The 17,403-nt window shown below is 40.2% G+C and overlaps 1 long non-coding RNA gene across 1 annotated transcript in view; it reads left to right on the top strand.

Annotated features, from left to right (window-relative positions):
- The window catches only part of LOC141083620 (uncharacterized), a 114,127-nt gene extending 111,588 nt beyond the window's left edge, over positions 1–2,539 (top strand). Inside the window, exon 2 of the long non-coding RNA XR_012230773.1 lies at positions 2,153–2,539. This is a non-coding gene — a long non-coding RNA (uncharacterized lncRNA). The remainder of the gene's footprint in view (positions 1–2,152) is intronic.
- Positions 2,540–17,403: the final 14,864 nt, after the last annotated feature.

The following is a 17,403-nucleotide window of genomic DNA, read 5'->3' as shown; positions in this document are numbered from 1 at the left end:
TAAGTGACTCAGCCATGCCGTGTTTAGGTTAGAGTCTCAGCCATGCCACGTTTAGGTTAGTGGCTCAGCCATGCCACAGTTGGGTTAGTGGCTCAGCCATGCCGTGTTTAGGTTAGAGGCTCAGCCATGCCATATTTGGGTTAGTGGCTTAGGGATGCCGCATTTAGGTTAGTGGCTCAGCCATGCCACGCTTGGATTAGTGGCTCAGCCATGCCGCATTTGGGTTAGTGGCTCAGCCATGCCGCGTTTGGGTTAGTGGCTCAGCCATGACACTTTTGGGTTAGTGGCTCAGCCATGCCGTGTTAAGGTTAGTGTCTCAGCCATGCCGGATTTAGGTTAGTGGCTCAGCCATGCCACGTTTGGGTTAGTGGCTCAGCCATGCCGCGTTTAGGTTAGTGGCTCAGCCATGCCGCATTTGAATTAGTGGCTCAGGCATGCCGCATTTGAATTAGTGGCTCAGCCATACCGTGTTTGGGTTAGTGGCTCAGCGATGCCACATTTGAATTAGTGGCTCAGTCATGCCGTGTTTGGGTTAGTGGCTCAACCATGCCGCATTTGGCATAGTGGCTCAGCCATGCTGTTGGCCCGAACTGTCAATCTTCAGGAGTTCTCCACAGGCAAACAAAGCCAAAAGGCCTGGAGAGGTGCACTCCTTAAGATAGATAATTAAGATAACCATTTAAGGAGATTTGTCAAATTTCTAGACATGTTATTACTTATTGAATGGTTGATACCCTTCATTCTCAGAATCGTGGAGGTCACAGAGGTCAAAACTATCATTAAGTGATAACATAACCTCAGGATATGCCTTCACTTGTTGGGATCTGATTACTCACTGTATTAAGTGGTTTTATTTTAATTTAATTTAATTTATTGATTTCATTTTTTATATATATTACTTTTATTTATTTTATTATTTCTTTAATGTAATTTATATTTATTTTACATGTTTAATTTTTTATTTCATTATTTATGTGCTTTTAGTATTATGTGGTTTAACTACTTTTTTTAACACTAGAGAATTAGCCATAAAGTAGAAGATTTTAAGGGACAGGTCAGTAACCTGTGACAATTGGATGGAAGGCTCGCGAATCTCCTCACGTCCTGGAATTTTTTGATCTTCTTTTGATTTTCTGGGCTGTTGGGAAGTCATTATTATGGCGTGTTACATTATTCTAATAGCTCACCGTACTTACAGACTACTTGGACAACCTCTTCTCATTCCCTATGTTTCCCATTGCAAAATAACAACATATTCTCACCTCTGCTGCCAGCGCCGTTTCAGCAATGTCGTCACTGGCTCTTCCGGGGATCTGGTGACATTGGAGGAAGTGTGAGCTGCTGTTCTCTCACTTCCACCAGATGTATGTGATTCATCCAAAGGCAGAGAGTGGGAATCCATGGCTGATTGGTCACAGGGATCCCCACGAGAACCAGTGCCGACACCGCTGTAATGGCACTGGAGGGAAGTATAGGTGTTATTATTGTACAAGGTGGAAATATAAGGCTTGAGAAGGGGTCGCACTGGGCTGCACGGGTGAGGCCAGCCTTAGAGTGTGACAAGTACTGCTCTATGGGACTGCTGAAGATAGTCGAGCACTGTAATTGACTGTCTATAGAAATCTCATAGAAAATGAATGGAGTGTTGAAGCGAATATGCATTTCATTGCCCCAGTCTCGGGATTGGTGAGTAGCCCAGGGGTCAGACTCAGACCCACAATTATTAGCCAGTTATCACTTATCCTGGGGTCAGGAGATAACTTATCATAGGAATAACAATATCCTCACCATGAGCCAACATCCTTTGGCTACCACAAACAAAACACTACATTTCTGGGTCAAAAGATCCTGGTGAACTATCACAATTTGGGCATGTTTCCCTGGAGTAGATAAACAATGCCATAAGGTCACCAAGAATTGGTGTCTACACCACTGCTTACTTTACGCCTACATTGGTTGTTTAGGATTAGAAGATGTATCTCATTATTTCAAAGAAACAACCCCATTCTTGTTCCTGTGTCTTACATGAAGGTTAAGCCTCATTGATTATAACTGTGGAGCAATACCAGACGTCGTTAATAGACACATGTGGTTCCGTTTTTGGAAAAGTCAATTTCTTTTAATTCTATACAACCTATTTATTCCTCTACAGGTAAACAGCCGGATGCCAGACATTGTTCAAAAACATGTTATTTGTCTAACAAGGACTAAACAAAATGCCATCTAACCAGCAGATTACTCAGTCTCCAAGTGTATGGATGACCAGGCGTGGATTACTTGGACATGCTGATGGTTCAAATGGGAGCGAGGTAATGCTCTTTTGCGTGTTTCTTTAAGTGACCTTTATTTTATTTCTATTCGTTGACTTTTTTACTCCAAATTCTTGAAAATGGTCTAAGCGGGTGGATCAATCTGTTTTTGATTTTTTTGTCTTATGTTTTTTTGCTCCATTAAGGGCAAATGATTATATGACTCTTTGAAATGTTGCCCATTAAACCTCAACTGAGCAAAAATAAACTTAAGCCAGCCATACACATTAGATTGTTGTTGGTCAAATGATGCTTTGGCACATCGGATGAACCTGTTGATATCGTTGGTTTGATTGATATTAGTTAGTCTCATGTGCATTAGGGACTTAAAAATTTGTAGCAAAGTCACAAATGTTAGGCTTACTAGGTGATGTGGAGCCCAGGTGGGTAAACAGGTGTTGGTACAGCAGGCAGATGAGGTATGCGAGAAATGGTTAGCAGAAGTATGGGAGACCGTAGACAGACAGGAGTCCCGAAACAGGTAGCGGAGGTTCTAAAACTGCAGACAGATTTCACAGGTCTTGGAGACCGCAGGCAGGTAGCAGAGGTCTTGGAGACAGCAGACACGTCGCACAGCTTTTGGAAGACTGGGAACAGGTAGCAGAGGTCCTTGTAGCTGCAGGCACACAAGAGATGTCCTGGAAGCCGCAGATTAACAGGAGATCAGGAACAGGTAGCAGAGGTCCTGAAAACTGCAGGTGAACATGAAGTTCTAGAAGCCGCAGGTGGACAGGTGACCGGGAACAGGTAGCAGAGGTCCTGAAAGACAGGGGACACATAGCAGAGATCCTCGGAGCTGCAGATGCACAAGAGATGTCCTGGAAGCCACAGGCTAACAGGAGACCAGGAACAGGTAGCAGTAGTCCAGAAAACCGCAGGTGGACAGGAGAAGTTCTGGAAGCTGCAGGTGGACAGGTGACCAGGAACAGGAAGAAGAGGTCCTGGAAGACCAGGAACAGGTAGCAGAGCTGCTGAAAGACCAAGAATAGGTAGCAAAGACCGTAGAAGACCAAGACCAGTTAGCAGAGGTCCTGGAAGACCGGGACAAAGTAGCAGAGGTCCTGGAAGACTGCAGACAAGCAGGACTCAGAAACACTAAAATCTTAATACCAAGATGTTTCATAAGTCCTTACATAGGGCCAGACAGATGATCACATTGGATTGTGCCAGGTCATCTGCAAAGCCTGATGGGGTAGCTTAACAGAGTTTTACGGACCAGTGTGAGGGGAGCAAAGCCTAGATCCGGGACAGATGAGTAACAACAAAGAATGAATTAAACTAAAATACCAAGATAAAGAAAACTACAACCACATGATAGAACAAAAAAAGAAGAAACTAAGTAAAGTTAACTTAAAAAAGATGTAAATTTAGTAAGGCGCAAATAAAAAAAAGTCCCTATTACAACAATTTTTACTGCAGGAAAAAGGAACAAAGACAATGATGAATCAGGAACATAATGTCAGGTTTCTCCAAAATTTGCACCCAACCAACCACTGGTGGTCCTATCAATAAAACACTCTGTGGTCAACTATTATTAGGGGTTTCTATTAACAAAAAACAGATTGTCCAAAGCAGACAACCTCCTGAATGATTAGTCTTGTTCCTGGGAATTTTAGTAACATCTAATGAGAAATCGGAACAGCTTCAGAGACCACAGAGTCTCAACTTATGGGAAGGCATCTACTAAATGGTGTGTTATAGATAGAAGACCACTACAGGAACGTTTAATGAAAGGAACCATCGTGTCTGAGGCTACCAATTATTTCATCAAAGTCGTTTGTGGTTCTTCATGAATACCTTTCTGGGCGTCTTCGGTATATTGGAATCTGTTTCTGTTCTGCAGACTGACCTATTGTATCTTGGCTTGCTACTAAGCATTCATGAAGGTACTGATTATGTCCCTTATAAGACAACGAAGCTTTGCTGCAATCATTCAGAAGACGTATATTACGCTGAAATCAGATAATATGTTGCGGTTTATGCTCTATACAACCAAAGTTTTCAACAAGTAATCATTGCAACTGGAACTTATTTACATTTAATGCAGAAACCAGAATCTTACATCTACATATGGTTTACTTCACCTTAAAGTCAACCACAAAGAATTTACAAAGAATTCTTGGATTTACGGCTGTAATCCCTATACAAACTTCCTCCACACGATCCATTTTTTACATTCTTAGTTACTTTTAAAGTAAAAATGAAAAGTCTTCCAAAATGTAGTTTTTGGGAGTCCAGCTCAGGAAATATGGATGAAATACTCCAAACTCCATTTTAATGCAATCCCAGGTGTCAATGGACTGTCTTAAAAATATTTTAGTAGATTTCCGCAAATATCCACAAAGCGATTATTATATTTTGACCTCAATGTAGAGGTATTGATGTTAAATTAATAATGAACCTGCCTGTGTTTTTTGGGGTGTACGTGAGTCTTCATGTAAGGTGAGGAAATGGTGGTTCAATAATTATTACTAGTACTTTTTACTTTTGGGAGAAACTAAAGGGGGTTGTGACAGGGTCACTGGCACGGTATGTGAGGGGAGATATGTGTCACAAAGATTGCTTTCCTCCCTGATCTAGAAACCCATATGTTTCTCTCCAGCATGCTAAGTGCTGAAGGGGTTAATCAGCCATGATAAGGGATGTTTTTTTTAGGTGAGTAGGTCAGAGATGGGCAGGACACCTACTCACTATATCTCCACCTCAAGGGAGTGGATTTAAATATTGTGCCACTGTTTTTTTTTTTCTGTTGTGTGTTTGGAGTGGAAAGTTTCCAGACGTGGCTCCAGGAGGAGCTGAGGACTTTGGGTGTTACCTACGAGTGAATCCTGCAGGAAAAAGGAATCTATTGAACTTTATTTTTGTTTTGCTTTGCAATTAGGCCAGAAAGGACACTTTTACTTTGCTGAACCCTGCTAAGATTGATGCTGTCTCATAATAAACCAGCAGGTGATTTACCACAATAGGGGTTCATGGGTTTACCTCTGCAAGCAGCTGAGTGAGTCAGTTTCTCACAGGGTGCAGAAATAGCATTTAAACTTGTGACATGGTGCATGACAAAGCCTAATGGACCTTCAAGCACATTATAGGTGCCTATTTGCCTAAAATAAGAGATAGACCACTTTCTCGCCAACCTCCCATGCACACACATTCTCAGTTCACAAAAGTTGTAATGTATTGTCAATGGATAAAGTTCCTGGTCCTTTTCAACCCCAATCATCTGCCGTGGGGCCTCAATACAAATAATGTATCACTCTGTCTCTCTCCAGTCCATGGACTTGGTCTACTTTGATTTGTATGGAAGCCCTGAGAAGGTTCCAGTGTTAGAAATGGCACATAATCGGTGAGGAACCTGTTACAGACTTCGCATCGAGGCCCAGGAACTTCAGGTTATGCTACTGAATGCAGTCTTTTTTACCACTAGGGCAATATCTCCATGCATACTTTTCTTGTTTCATACCAAACACTCCAAAAATACACAGATAAGGAAAAAAGCAAAGACATCCACGTGCAAGAATAATGTAAAATTTGATAGTTTTGGGATAGAAACATTAGGACAAATGATTTTTGGACCATTAACACATTGTGGAAGAGACAAGAATTGATTAAATCATCAGCCTTCTTGGTTGGACTGTCCAAGAATTTGATATGTTTCCCCACCTTTAAGATAGATTCTGAATATCAGATTGGTGGGGGTCCAACATTTAGCACCCTCAACTGTTCACAGCTCCCATTCAAATCAAAGGGAGCACAGCTACAGTAGCCGAGAGTGGTGACTACACAGTGTATGGAGCTGTGGTATTTCGACTCCGTAGATTGTTAACCCATGCTGGTAGTTGGACCCGCTAATAGTTGATTCGAGGGGAATTGTTGGACCCCCACCAAATTTATACTGATGACCAATCCTAAGGATAGACCATCAATATCAAAATTGTGGACAGCCCTTTCCAAATCTGTAACAGGACTTAACAAATTACATATATTATTTATTTATTTTACTCCCTTATATAGCGCCATTAATTAATAGTATGTTTTTGTAGTGTTGGTGGAAACCGGAGAACTCAAAGGAAACCCAAGCAAAGATGGGGATAAGGTACAAACTCCTTGCAGATGTTGTCTTGAGCAAATATTTAGCTACTGCTATAAAAATCGAAAGTTACCGTTTTTTATAGCATGATCATCAAATTATACTTGTGTCAACACATTTTTCAAGACCTGAAAGAGAGTCTTCTAACAATTTATAGAGAAATTCCTGCTATTCTCATGTTCAGAGAACTTTTTGCAATGTATCATTGGTGGACCAGGGGTGAAGAAGTAACAAATTGATCATTCAGACACCAGGTCAGTTTCTGAAGGCCCAAGGCCAGAAGGAGATCACATCTCTTAGAATTCTTGTCCTTGTGCCCTATAATGGCATAAGGACATCATAGATGGGTCATAGATGGAGGGAGTCCACCATTCTACACCCCGCTCGTTAGAAAACAGAGCATTGGTATACCCAGCCAAACTGTTTAGTCAGAAAGTATGGCACGATGATTATTGCTCATAGACCCTGATCTCCATTAGTCTCTCCCAATCCTAAATTCATCGTCTGAAATAATGGCTGTCTGTCCTTCTCATCTGCTCTCTTCAATGTTGAAAGAGGCATCAACCTAGGCATCAAAATATAAGCTCATTTGATCGTCATCAAAATGAACCTAAGAAAGAATGCCTCCAGAATAAAAGTCAGAAGATCACACCACTCTTTCCTTGACCATGGAAGATTAGTCCTTAAGACCCATACCAGACCCTTGTCCTTTTTTTTTTAAACAATATAATATGATTTATATTTGAAGCCTGACAATTGACTATTACAAAACAGTAAACAACCTGTTCATTGTTATCTGGATATCACTGTGGCAGGAGATGCATTGAGTATCCTCTAGAGATCCATATTTCATTGCTTCATCTGTAACAAATCCTCTGTTCATTTCATGGTTACTGCCAATAAGACTATAAGGTAATAGGACGTGGGAATGGGAATTTTCACTCCTTCTCCGTTCGAGTGTTGTAATAAGTCATCATATTTCTCTCATTGGGATTTCACCTCTCCCTGTCTTCAAACATGTGCAAGTTCTGCTCTGGAAGGCGGCCACCAGGAGGTGAAGGACATTGCTGAAGTTAAATCAGAAAAGGAAGTAAAGTCTGGTTTGAGAAAAATAAATGAGCCCATGAGACGTATTATTGTCTACACAACCTTTTTATATGTCAGCTTTGAGATGTTTGAAATGCAGCTGAAAATTTCATTAAATGCTTTCAAAAATTATGGTGAAACCACCTGACATTAAAAAATTAATTTTTATAGAAAACCTATCTCTTCTTTATCAAACCCTGAGTGGCCTCAACTATTTTTGATGTTTTTTCTAGGTAGCCCTCCCACCCTTATACTTGCCATCAATTGTTAAGACCAATAGGGGTTGGGTGGGAGAGGACTGGCGGAGCAGGAAAAAATGAAAATTTAGCTTTTCTTGGAAAGTTCCTTTAGGTTCCTTCAAATGTAAGTATACGATGATATTCACTCTTCCTGGCAAGACCATGAAATAACATTACAGTTACAATACTGTTATTAGAACTAAAAATTGAAATGAGCCATCAAGGATCCGATTGAAAGCAAGCAGACATCTTGAAAATCATGAGGAACTGATAATATTAGAAATGTTCATTAGAAAATTACAATGCTTTATTGCAATGAGAAATCTCCTTTAAGAACTAATGATAAGAAATTACTAACACTATGGTGGACCAATATTAAGCTATATAGACTGCATTCAAGTGTTGGGAGCAATGGGTCATGTAACCAGTTACAGTAGCAGCTATACTCCTTTTTTGTTTCCAAATTGTCCTTTGGTCAGTGGTATAAATCAAAAAGGAGTGACTTTTTTTTTTTTTTAGAAATTATGAAATTGAGCCCATTTATACAATGAAGACATTTTAGTTTCCTCCTCCTTGCCCTTTTTATTATTTGTGAGGCACACCCCACCTCCTTACAATGCAGAAGGGGATAGCAATATACGTAGGACTGTGCCAGGCTGCTCCAACGGCCACATACTAGCATGGTCTGCCTCCTTGGTATGCTTCTTAGTTACCTCCTGTGTTCTGTTACCAAAAATTAAAGGGGTTGTCTAGCCCCTTCACTTTAAGAGTTGACTTCTCCAGCACTTCAGTCAGGATAGTGGAGCATAATGAGTCTACATCTTTCATCTTAGGCTCTGAGTGTTCTCCCGAGGTGTTTCTACTTGTATTCAGGTTCATCAGAGGAATCAGGATTACTCTATTGAAATTTTCAGCTTTGGGTAAAATGATGATGGGCATTTTTTGGGTGATTTGCTTGAATGAAATTCCAAATTGTTCGAATTTACTGGGTCCAGCGATTTTTCGAAAATTCAATACAAATTCAGTTTGCATTGATTAGATTCACTCATCTCTAGCAGCCAGTGATTGACTGCATCCATAATATATTCATGTCTAAATCTCATTGCTAGAGGCCAGAATACAAAGTCCAACAAGAGAACAATGATTTAGCGCCATGCTAACCAGAGCCGGCATTAGGGTGGGGCAAACTGGGCATTTACTCAGGGCCTTCTCTCCTGCAGGGGCACCCAGCCAGCAGGCGTGCCGCTAAAATCGGCAGACCATGCGGCTGCTATAGGGCCCATGAGTCAGGGGGGCCTGATGCAAGTGCCGGCTCCGGGCATACCCGCCCGACATTGCACATTCAACTGTATCAGCATCACAACACGCTCCCTCTTCCATCATTCCCCCTCTGCGTCTGATGTGTCAGCCTAGTGGGCACGATAACATCACTTCATTGCACATTGCTGTGCCAGGTAGTGGAGCTGCTGAGTAGATTCACTGCAGAGTCTGGAGCAGAGGGAGAACGGGGAGACATGAGTAATGTATTTAATTTTTTAAATCAGTGAGTATATTGTGGTAGTCATAATACTGGAGGACTGTGGGGTGTGCATTATACTATATGTACTATATGGAGGACTGTTGGGGCTGCATTATGTTATATGGAGACAATGAGGAGTGCATTATACTGTATGGAGGGTTATGGGATGCATTACACTATATGGAGTACTATGGGGCTAGATTATATTGTGTGGAGGACTATTGGGAGAGCATTATACTGTATGGTGCATTATACTATATGAGGTTCATTATACAGGGTGGGCCATTTGTATGGATACACCTAAATAAAATGGGAATAGTTGGTGACCCAGATCAGCATGCTGAATTTGCAGAATGGGCAAAACAAAATTTGGAACAGGACTCAGTTTACACAGAAAATTATGTTCAGTGATGAGGCAGACTTTTTTGGGTGGGCCATTTATATGGATACACCTAAATAAAATGGGAATGGTGACAGTTTTCTTGTGTAGGGTGTCTCGCATTGAAATCTGCTGCAATGACCTGGGTACTGCGTTCACCAGACATCAACACAATTTCTGTCCGCTCCTCATGTGTTAACCTTTGCGACATGTCAATGGCTGTAAACAAAGAAAAACTTGAAAATAACTCTTGAAAGAATAAAGTTATGTAAAAAACAAGCACGCCATTGTTTTTCTTGTGAAATTCTCAATAAGTTTGATGTGTCACATGACCCTCTTTCCATTGAAAGAATAAAGTTGGATCCAAAATGGGTGACTTCAAAATGACCACCATGGTCACCACCCATCTTGAAAAGTTTCCCCCCTCCCATATACTAATATGCAACAAACAGGAAGTTGATATCACCAACCATTTCCATTTTATTTAGGTGTCTCCATATAAATGGCCCACCCTGTACTGCATGGTGGACTATGGGGAGTGCATCACACAATATGAAGGACTATGGAGGTGCATTATACTGTATGTAGGACTATGGGGTAGATTATGCTGTATGGATGACTATGGTAAGTGCATTATACTATATGGAGGACTATGGTGTGCATTATACAATATGAAGGCCTATGGGAGGTGCATTATACTGTATGGAGGGCTATAGGAGTGTATTATACTATATGAAGGACTATGGGAAGTGTATTATACTATATGGATGACTATGGGGAGTGTATTATACTATATGGAGGACTATGGGGCGTGCATTATATTATAAGGAGGACTATGGGGCACATTATACTATATGGAAGACTATGAGGTGTGCATTGTACTATATGAAAGACTATGGGGTGTGATTATACTATCTGGAGGACTGTTGGGAGTGTATTATACTATATGGAGGACTAATGGGGCACATTATGCTATATGAAGGACTATGGGGTGTGCATTGTAATATAAGGACTATATAGAGTGTATTATACTATATAAAGGACTATGAGTTGTGAATTATAATATATGGAGGCCTATGGGGCATATTATACTATGTGGAGTACTATGAGGCACAATATACTAAACAAGCAAAATATCAAAAGACAGAAACATAATAAGTAAATACCCTACAGTAAATAAAAAAACAACAATAGTGCATGCAAATAATATAGGGTACTTAGTTAACATAATCTTGATTACAAAAACTGCAAAAGCCATCCCACCACTTCACGGTGACCCTAATTGGGATGGTACTAATTCTAGTATTAAAAACCTTACTGTTTGTCAAATTACATGCATGTAGATAAGGGCTGAGAAGGACTGAAGCAAAGTAGTCGACACACAGTTCTCAGCAGCACATTTCCTGTTGAAAACTGCAGATGTGCTGCTGATAACATGATACTGTATGGGGACAGATTGATCTATTAGTGATCGTACTGTCCCATCATTCTTTGTCATCCTGTGTAGAGGTCTGGAAACAAGCATCAAATGACTTCAGTATTGTTGATCGCGCTCGTTTAATAGCCCATGTAAATGCAACCCAAATTTTTCTGTCTGATGTGCAATATATTGGCATTTGGGGCCACATTTTTAAATTTTGCCTGGGGCCCTACTTTCTCTAAAACCGACCCTGATGCCAACAGTAGGGGATTGGTAAGATGAGTATTACTCATTTTGTTTCTTCATGACAAAATACGGTCGGTAAAAAATTATGAGCAGCTGAATTTTCCCTTTAAGAAATTTAATTTCTTATAAATCTAGACATTTCAAAATGATCAATTGCAGGTATCTCTGGCATTAAAGTATCTTCTTTCTCTGGATTACATCCAACTAGTGTTAAAAATAGAAAGATCTCATGGAAAATGCTAAATATCTAACACAATGTGACTTCCATCATATGGTTTCTGTACGTCAATCTCTGGATTGTGAACAACGCACATCTGCAGACCATTAGTACAGCTTATAGGTTAACAAAGAAAATGAGAATAAAGTTTTATGTATTCAAATTAGGTTTTCGCTGGCGCGGTCCCTGCGCCAATTCACTGTGAAAAGCCCTAGCTGTGTCACGCTGAATTAAAGATTATTTTATAAGATTTCTTTCTTATATTTGAACACTTTTCAACATCAACTGCTGATAACATCATAATGACTTGTCAGGACGAACCGGGCAAACATTTCAATGGAGCCAGCATGAACACTCATAGCTGATGATGAATGAACGAGCTGTGATAATATTGAGATAGATAATAATTGACTAAATGTGGAGCAAATCTCAATGGCAGATATAACGGGGTGATGAGTCCCAAAAATATGTTACTGTCAGACAATCTAAAGGTCAAACACTCTCGCTAAGGCTACTTTCACACTTGCGTTTCTTTTGCGCTGCGCACCGTGCGCAGTGCAAACGCACATAAAAAACGCATCATGCATTTGTGTGCGTTTTTTGCGGTTTTGAGCATGTTTTTTGCACTGACGTGCGCATTACCATGCGCACATCAGCGCACCCATAGACTATAATGGGTGTTTGGGTGAAAATAAACGCATTGCGTGTGCATGCGTTTTTTTTGGGACAAGCCAGACGCACAAAAAATGCAACAGGATGCATTTTGTGCGCCCAAGCGCACACTACAAAAAAACGCATGCGCATACAAACGCGTACAAACGCATGTGTATGTGCACCCATGTAAAGTATAGGGAAAAAAGCATGCTTTTTTTGCGCAAAAAACAAGCGCAAAAAAACGCAAGTATGAAACCAGCCTAAGGCCATGGTTCTTTTTAGAGCATACAAGGGTAAAACTTATTAAAGATTTTAGCTTGAATATACAGCTCTGGCAAAAGCTAAGAGACCACCACATCAAAATCCCTGCCATGGCCAGCCCAATCTCCAGACCTGAACCCCATTGAAAACCTCTGGAATGTTAGCAAGAGGATGATGGATAGTCACAAGCCATCAAACAAAGAAGAACTGCTTAAATTTTTGCGCCAGAAGCAGTGTGAAAGACTGGTGGAAAGCAGCCAAGACACATGAAAGCTGTGATTAAAAATCATGGTTATTCCACAAAATATTGATTTCTGAACTCTTCCTGAGTTAAAACAATAGTATTGTTGTTTCTAAATGATTATGAACTTGTTTTCTTTGCATTATTTGAGGTCTGAAAGCACTGCATTTTTTGTTATTTTGATCATTTCTCATTTTCTGAAAATAAATACAAAATTTAGTGCTTGAAAATTCGAAGACATGTCAGTAGTTTATAGAATAAAAGAACAATTTACATTTTACTTAAAAATATACCTATAAAGAGAAAAATCAGACAAACTGAACATTTGGACATTCATCCACTCAATGCCGACTTTTATTCCCCATTGACTTGCATTGGGGTCGGGTTTCGGACGAAACTCCGACTTTTTTTGCCCTAGTCGGACCAATTTCATCTGAAACAAATTTTGTTTCATGAAACCTGATCCGACCAAAGTCGCTCAACTCTACTCTACATAGTTCTGAAAAGATGTATAACTTCTGCCTGATGTAGTGAACCAACTTTAATACCACCAAAAGTTCTCAAGAATGCTACCAAGACCTCTTTGAAGGATGCCACCAACACCATTTCCGAGCATGCTGTCAAGACTATTTAGAAAAACTCCAAGATTGTATAGAAGAATGCTACCGATATAATATATAAAAAAAGCTACCAAAACCATTTCCAACTATTCCACCAAGATTGTTTACAAGAATGGCACAAATATCATAGGGAAGAACATCACCAAGACCATTTAGAAGAATGCCACCAATATGATTTCTAAGAGTGTCACTACAATCATTAAGAAGAGTTCCACAAAAATTGTTAATAAGATTACAGAACGCCTTCAAAATTGGTTAAAAGAATACCATCATGTCCATTTACGATTTCACAAAGACCTGTTATGAATCGGTCACCGAGGAGGATTACGGGAAATTAGCTAAGCAACAAGGAAACCAGAAAGGTTGGCAACTTAGCGGATTGCAGACCCCTAAATCTAACAACACAACTAGCATTAGCCGTGGGAGGTGCCTACGATGCCCTAGACGCCTCGACACAGCCAAAGAGTTAACTAAACCTAAAGCAAGAAAGGGGAAAGCTAAACTGCCCCGGAGTAGAACCAGTCCCCAAAGAAATAGATAGCCCCCAAACATATATTGTCGGTGAGACAAGATGAGGCACAAACGCAGTCAGAAAATAGAGTGAGCAAATGATGGGGCCCAAACTGTCTAGATAGGACAGGACAGAAAAGATACTGTCTGCAATCACGCAAAAACCTTAAAAAATCCAACACGTCTGATATACAGAAACACTGAGGCCACATCACCTCTCCCCTGCTAGATCAGCATTCTGGTGTGAACTGGAAGCAAAGCAAAAGATACCAACATAACAGGAGATTAGCAATACTGAACAGAATGACATAAGCTGTGACATATGAGCGGGGTCCAGCACAAATCCCAGCAGGGAATAATGCTGAACCCACACAGCAAAGCAGAAAGCAGAGAAAGGCAAAAACTATATCAAATGCAAAAGATTCCATCAAACAAATAACTTATCTGAATGGTGCAAGACCAAGGAGGGGGCAAGCGGACTTCACAATGCACAGGAAGACAAACAAATCACCAGCAGCAACTGAAGGAAGCTTGCTCACTTAAATCCTCCCAGTCAGTAACTTCTGACTTCCAATCATCGTCTTCAGGTGATAGACTTCTGTCAATATGACCAGCTCCACTACCCGCGGCAACCACCAGAGGGAGCCTTGACTCAGAAGTCAGATCAAGAGAGTTCACAACAAAGACCATTGAGAATAATACTGCTAAAAAACATTTCTAAGTGTGCCACCAAGATTGTGTTGAAAATCAAAGATGGGAGAAATCGTGGTTACTGTTCTGAGCTGCTGAATCACTGCAAGTCCAGACGTATTAATAATTGTGGTTTTATTCAACGCGTTTCAGAGTACAATAGACTCCTTCATCAGGAAATACCACAAAAATGTTATTTTGTTTTATCTCCTGATGAAGGAGTCTATTGTACTCTGAAACGCGTTGAATAAAACCACAATTATTAATACGTCTGGACTTGCAGTGATTCAGCAGCGCAGAACAGTAACCATGCTTTCTCTCATCTTTGATATTTAATGGCCGGTCCTGCTGGACCCGTGGATCTGCTGCAGCGAATCTTTTCTATGTCTTATTACAGCTATGTCTGGTGAATGCAATCATAATTTATTGGCCACCTGTATCTCAGATAAGACCCTATTTTGCGCTATTTTCTCCAACAGCTTTTCACAAGATTGTGTTGAAGAATACCACCCATACCATTTAGAAGAATAAAGAGACTATTTCTAAGTATGCCACTAGGATCTTTTACAAGAATTCCACCAAAATTAAGAATAATCCTACCAAGATCATTTCTAAGTGTGCCACTAAGTTAAGACAGGAATGCCACCAAGATATGAATTAGAAAGTCTCCAAAATTCCAATAGGTCATGAGAAGAATACCGTAGCGTCCATTTTGGATTCCACCAAGATTGTTTTGATATACTTCAGCAGTTTTTCAGGCTTTCTTAACAAAAGCTCCTATATCAAAATGCTGTAAGCAGAGTTCTACCGAATTTGCAAAATTGTTAATTTTATAGGATTCACAGCAGATTGAGTATTGCCGGAGAATATATATAGTGACACAGACATCACTGATGCTCTATATCCATTCTCCATTTCTAGTGCCTTGCATTCTCTCTCCTAAAGACGCCAATTAACATTTTTGAGAGTCTATTTTGAGAGTCAACTTTTTGACTTCAGGACATGCTTCAGCAAGACTAGGAAAATGATATGTAAATGATTGCACTTGGATGAAGTTTACTTTTCAAAGTCTGTTTGTCAAAAAGAGCCCTTGACTTGTTCAGTTTACCTTGTCTGGAACACATTATCTAATGACTGAGACTTTATGCGGATTGACGAAGGCTCCAGGAAGGTTAAATAGATTATCCTAGGTCATTTGATGTCATTTTCATCTTATATTGTTTCCTCTGCAGACTCTTAAATTGTCAGACATATTACTGCTCAGTATCAAAGAAGTCATCAAGCAAATAGAACACCATTAAAAGATTCAGAGACTATTCCATCAGTACAATGTTGGAAATTCTCAAATATAGAAGGTAAACTAAATTAAACTAAAAATCACCCAGAAAATGTTTCAGGGTTGTTGCAATATTGCAGTGGTTATTCTGTTCTCACTGTTAAGCCGACCATACACGTTAGATGGCTGTCAGATGAATGATGTTTTGGCCGATGGCCATCTCAGATGGCTTTCTCATGGACAAGAGCGTTCTGTTGAACGCTCCTGTATTCTCTATGCCACTGACAAAGATAGTTGGCGGCAGCTTATCTATGGGAGAATATTGCAACTGGCAGTTGAAAATTTGACATGTACAATCAACATCTCTACCAACCATCATTCGGCCATTGTTCCATACACATTAGGCCATCGTACAAACCAGTTGATATTGGTGGGTTTGACCAACCTGAGTCTAATATGTATAGAGGCCTTTGGTTCTCTCCATCCTGTTTTCTGGGTAAGGTTACTGCCAACCAATTGTCTCTACTCCTGTTCATCAGACCTCTCTCCGTGGCTTCCCACCATCCTATAGATTTAGCTTGTGCCGTATGAGATCTGGTCTCGCCACCTTCCAGGATGAATGGTCAAGGCGTTGTGGGACATGATGGCAGAAAGAACTTTGATGATTCTTTTGTAAAAGGAAAAGTAAGAGGTTGATTCGGGAAAAAAAATATTAATATTCTGTATTGAGTATACTCAGGAGATAACTCTTTTTCTAAATGTAATTGTCTACACAGTGCTCTACAAAGAAGTGATGGCCCCCAGGGACATTTTAGAGAGTGAAAGTGGCTCAGTACCAAGGTATTTTAAATTTTCGCTTTGTGTCTGCAACTAATTAGAGTAAGGATTATATCAGGATGAATGAGAAGTCCATTGGGTATAGGTTGCAATCTGCGAAATTTTGAACACGTTGTGATTGCATCAGTTAAAAGGAAGTTCACCATTGTGAACAATGCTTAAGCTGTTTTCGCCTTCCTGGATAGACATGCTTAGAGCCAGTAGATGCCTGGGTGGGATGTGTGAAGTTCTTATTGTTTGCCCATAGCAGAGAAACATTAGCACGATCTGTTTATTTTAATGTAGAGGTTAATTATTAAAACAAGCAAGCTGACGACTCGGTTCCCCTGTGCAGCCCAGTGCTAAAGAAGCCACAATGAAGACCCATTGGAGACATGTCAATAAGCATGGACTACTTAATTACAACTTGATCAGAATTTTATATGGGCTCGTTACTGATCATTGGAAAGTGTACAGTGGCAGGTAAATATTTGCACACCTCTCGTCAAAATTTCTGTCATTGGAAACTGATGAGCAAGTTGAAGATGAAATGATCTCTAAAAGGTCTAAAGTTAAAAGTGGCACATTTACTTTGCATTATAGGCAAAAAATATGTATATTTTACATTTTAAAAATTACAAAAAAGAAAATGGGCCAATGCAAAAGTTTGGGCACCCTTGCAGATTTGTGTGCTTGTATGGCTGCCAGGGTGGTAGTCGTGGCAACTGGCTTTACTGTTCCCACACCCTGATGCCTCACAGATGAAACAACAAGTCCTTTCTGCTGTGTGTGCAACTAAACACTTACGGTCACTGTCCAGTTCTCCTCAGGTC

The sequence above is a fragment of the Dendrobates tinctorius genome, unplaced genomic scaffold, assembly GCF_039654945.1.
Source record: "Dendrobates tinctorius isolate UK_male_01 unplaced genomic scaffold, ASM3965494v1 ptg000020l, whole genome shotgun sequence".
Classification (NCBI taxonomy): Eukaryota; Metazoa; Chordata; class Amphibia; order Anura; family Dendrobatidae; genus Dendrobates; species Dendrobates tinctorius.
The sequence above is the reverse complement of the archived record's forward strand: the minus strand, read 5'-3'. Positions and strand labels throughout refer to the sequence as shown.